Raw genomic sequence first — 5397 nt, 5'->3', positions numbered from 1 at the left:
AGAAAAGTATTTTTAGAATTAATTTCATAACGGAATGAATGCCATGTATTTAGATGAACAGTAATGAGTATTTGCATTTTATTCCGTTATATACCATGCAAAGTAATGTTTCTGTAGAGTAGATTTGATAACGGAATAAATGCCATATATTAAAATGAACACTTTATTCTGTTAAAGACAAGAGGAAATGTTTCTCTTCAAATTAATTGGATAACGGAATAAATCTCATGTATTAAGATGAACAATATTGCATATTTGCATTTTACTCCGTTATAAACAAAAAGAAATGTTACTGTACAGTTTATTTGATAACGGAATATAAATTGAAGATGAACTTTAATGCATATTTGTACTTTATTCCGTTATAGACAAGCAGTAATGTTTCTCTTAAAATTAATGTCACAACTGAATAAATGCCATGCATTAAGAGGAAGAGTAATGCATATTTGCATTTTATTCAAACAGGAATAGGGGTGGGGTGGGGTGGGGGGGGGGGGGGGGGGGGCTTTGCCATAAATTGCGATGTCCTTTAGTAACGGATTAATAAAAGAATTGGCTTCATGACCATGACCTGACCTAGGGTATGTTAAATTTACCCAGAGAAGCTATTGTGCTAAATTAAACTTAATATACAGCACAACCAGCCGCAAGACATCTGACGTTCTGCCCGAATTGAATAGTGACCTTAACCTAATATCTGAATAGACCAGTAGGTGTGTCGAAGCTTAATTGGTTGCCCTGTAATCCCTCAAAGGCTGCTTTGCAGCTGGAATGACAAGAGTGATACAAGTTTAATATTTATTAATTGGATCAGAAACAGGATGCAGATTTACATATATGGTGGAAAGGGTCGCATGCAAACTTTTTGTGGGGAACTGGGGAGGCGGCCAGTGTGCCAGTTTGACTACCAAAGTAGGGGCAACACAGGGGGCCCTATGTGGACATAGGTGCCCGAACCTGAACGAGTCCCCACGTTCTAAGGGAGGAAGAGATCTCTGCGCATCTCACCGGTCTCCTGCGTGCTACCTGGTTTAATTAGCAAGTGCGGGGAAAGCTTGTAGACCCTCCTACAGTTGTCGCAACATGCACCAGCCTGTAGCATCCCTTCCCTGAGTAGGAGGTGGATGTGGCCCCAGCTATGGACTAGCTGAGAACCCCACGAATTAAACTTTAGCAACTTATGCAAGAAATTAGTATTTTCTATGAATATCCACTGACCCTTGACCTAGTTTAATGGTCGTCTGGAGGGTACACGTGAAATACCTGCCCCCTGCTTTAGTAGTAGGTGGGAGGAGAGCCGGTTTTGGCGCAGAATTAGTGATCAACTACCCCAACGCACTCCCCAGTCCGCCACAGACATTGGAACAATGTCCCCCACAAAAATTGATATTTGGTTTTTTTTTTCATGAAAACTTGAACAGTGGGGTGGGCGACGTGCACCTTCGTCCGTCGCCCAGGGCCCGCAGGTGCGAGGGGATAGCATTTATCTCTCCTCTCCCCTCTTCGAACCCCCTGTGCACTCTCAAGCAATGGTTACTAAGACCAAGTTATCACCAAATTGACACATTTCGGTAATCGCTCTCAACTTGAAGATTACCTGAATTTCCTGTAATTTTCGTGGTAATATCTAAAACTTTTAGGATTTCCGACCAGTAATTAGATTGAATTTGATCATTGCAAAAAGTGTAACCTCGAAGGTAATAAATTAACAAGGTCATCTCAATTCTGCGGGGTGGGCGACGTGCACACTCATCCAGGCACAATGGGAGAGCGTTTATCTCTATGCTACCCCCTTCGAACCCCCTTGCGTACTCTCAAGCAATGCATGGTGACTTAACCAAGATGTCACTGGTATCACCAAATTGACACATTTGATAGTGATTATGAAGTTGTAAATTATTTGAATTTCCTGGATTTTTCAAGGGAATAGCTAAAACTTCAGGATTCCTGACCAAAATTAGACTGAATTCTGAAATGACGATTTCAAAATGTGTAATCTCAAAGGTGACGTAAGATTAACAACAAAGTGGTCGCAGTTCAGGCGGACTATAAGACTTGTCAGCTCTGAATAACTCCTATGATGGAAAGCAAAAATTTGACAAAATTTCCTAACACCAATTCAGCAAACCATCTCCCAGTCCTACTGGAGGAAAATTACGTCCCATAACTGAAACTGGTATACCTCTAAAGGATTCCGATTGATTCTGAAGAGTTTCAGCAGAAAATTCTAAAATAATTTTGAAGTCTGAATTCCGTCAAAAAAGACTAACTACAAGTCCAAATACTTCCGTAAAAACTAAGGTAATGATAGCAGAATGGCACATTGCTAAATATCATTTTCGACGATTCCTAAGATAAAACAATAAACTGTAATGGATCAAACTTTTTAGACCGGAAATTCCTCATAAATTCGTCAAACTAATCCAAACGTGCCAGAGCCAGTGAGAATTAACCTAAACTCAGCTAAAAATTAAAATTAAGACTGATTACTCGAGCCAAAATACGAAAAAATCCAGCCCATTAACACCCCTAAGCCTCTACCCTCAAAGCACGCCTCGGAGCAAGTCCTAAGCAGCACAGAGCGACGTAAAGGTTATAAAGCGTAGAACAAATATTGAAAAAGTTGGATAACAAAACAGGACACTTCCTGACGTGGTGTCTCAACTGCTGGAACCATACAAACTCCAATAAATGCCTATTGAATGAATCATGGAAAGAAAAGAAAAAATTCAACGCCGAATACATCTCAGACAAAACCAGTCAATTATTTACATGAAAAAGGAATAGAGGGTGATTGACTTAAAGTTACCCAAACAATAACTTTTGGTTAGGCTTGACATAGAGAATAAACAACAACGAACCGATCAACAATCTGCAAGTCCGAACTGAAATTGAGATTGTGGACAATTATCGGAAACAAAAACTGCGATTAAATGCAACTAATGATATGGAACTAGGGTCTCTGTGCTATGGAAAGTGCTAAATATCCAAAGAACGACAAGGTGAGAATATACTGTGACTCGTACGCTGTGATGCTGGTTCTAGCACAAACCTGAAACGTGTGTACGAAATAGCATATAGCGCTCCACGTCACGTACGTTGTCGGAATCATCAGTAAACTACATAAAATAAAAAGAGGCAAATTGCTGAACTAGCAAGAATACCACGTAATTACATAGGGATGTTAATAATAGATAAGTACTATGAAATTAATAACTCTGCATAATTGACCGGTGAGGTCCTTGGTACCTAAAATTGTGATCGTGCGTAGTAAAACCCGTGAACCCCTGTGACCGTGGATAGCAATGCCTACCCTGAAACTTGGGCCCAATAATGCCTAGCAAGTAAACCTAACGAGATAATGTAGTGGTTGGCCACATTGCAAATTGAACCTCGTGGTAGGTTGAGGTCCGAGCCCCTGGTCTATGCAGTGCCGTCATTTTGGCACAATCAGATATACCTGAACGTTATCCAGGTTCACCCGTGTATGACATGTAAATGAATAAATACAAAGTAACGCGACATAATGAACTGATTACAGAATGGGACGAATTAAGAGTAAGCAAGCCTTAGAATTTGTAGCATGATCTGACTAGCTGGTGCCCTTTGCTTGACCGACTCGCTAGCCATGCCTATTGAAATGTCATGAAACCTACGTTAACCAAGTACCTTGAATCATGAATGGCATTTTGGCCAAATAGATATAATCACAATTGTGCCATGGGTTTGCCATTGGGATGCATAATAATAGAGCACCGGCGATGCTAGGTATATTAGGTGGTGTAGGACATGACCAGGATATGAATTTACATATGGCGGCTGCCAGAAGATACATACAGAAACTAAGTCTGAGTATGGTATCGCCCTACGGCCTATGTTGTGCGAGTGCTTTACGACAGCCGGTAGAATTTGAACTAAGTGAATTAAGGAATATCAAATAAATGCAGCGACTCACCATGTTGACCTTGAGAAGGGATGGTAGCCTTCGTCGGGGATTAGACGACTATCACCGCCTAAATAGGTACCTTCTGCCTTCAGGGGAGGACCAGCGTTGTCGTACTTCACTGCCTGGTTGGTATGTCGTCCTTGTCTCGAGCTCCAGTCCCGTGGAGATCCGGATTAGAAAGGTCCATGTGTGGTGGCACGATAAAAAGCAGCCGACCACAGGCCAAAATTTGGAAACCCATCGCCGACAGTGACGATTCTATTCAGGTTGACCTTGAGAAAGGAGAGTAGCGTTCGCCTGGGATTAAACCTCCATCACCGGCTGAATGGGTACCTCCTGCATTTAAAAAAAAGGGGGGGGGTGACCATAACGTTGCCGTGCTTCACTGCCTTGCCCTCCAAGTTTCGGACTCAAGTCCCGTGGGGATCCAGGATAGAAAGGTCCACATCACCATCGCAGTTGTAACAGGCCTTCAAATTAAACCGTGGGCCCGAGTCACAGCACGATAAAAATAGCTGAGGCTGAGGCTCCCCGCTAAGCTGCCGAGAAAACGCCGAACTCAGGTCAAAGTTAGGCAACCCATCGCCGACAGTGGTGACGATTCCATTGTTGGAAGAGATGTTTTATTGTATTGCTTATAGGAATTAGATAGGTCACAGTTCGTTATCTTCACCATGGACAAAACAAAACAAAAACCAATCGATCGGTATTGCTTCTATCTGTCCCTTTTTTTTGGCTTCATCCTGTTGCTGCACTGGTAAAGGATTGTTTGGCTGCGTATACGATTGCACGATGTTAATAAATTAGCTCGATGGCAATGGATTGTCATTAAGAAAATCATTTTTCACAGTGTTGAATCTAAGGTTTGAGCAGAATGAAAAGTTAACTCGTTCCCCGTTAGGCGGAATTGTAAGAGGCAAGATAGTTCGAACCAGGTTTATTTCGTAAACGGTACGAACTGTATTAGCCAATCTTAATTAATTGTGGACTATTTGATATGTATCAAATAATCTTGAATAAATGAAGTATTTGTTAATGAAAACAATATATTCAAAATCATGTTAAGGTCCATGTCTTTTTCATTGCGTACCAAGGGCAATGTATTTGGATTTCATGTACAGGAGAAATGCATTTGTGTACATTTTTAAGTACTGTTAATTATACCATTGATTGCATACAGGAACATTAGTCGTTTGTCATCATGTCAATGTATTTCAAATTTTTATTTCCATGTTCTCATTTCTGCACGGACTTTGAATGTGTTGCAATACATGTTGTGAATTAAAAGTCCTTTTAAATGGCTGTAAACAGTCCTATACACTGCCTGTACCTTTGATGGAAGGCATTCTATTGAATGAGTCCCAAAGCATGACCGTCCACAACGTGTTTACATATGGGTTTTGTACATTTGAAGCTCACAAGAAAAAGTACATTTTCTTCATCACTTCTAT

Source organism: Ostrea edulis, chromosome 7, assembly GCF_947568905.1.
Source record: "Ostrea edulis chromosome 7, xbOstEdul1.1, whole genome shotgun sequence".
NCBI classification, from domain to species: Eukaryota; Metazoa; Mollusca; class Bivalvia; order Ostreida; family Ostreidae; genus Ostrea; species Ostrea edulis.
The sequence above is the reverse complement of the archived record's forward strand: the minus strand, read 5'-3'. Positions refer to the sequence as shown.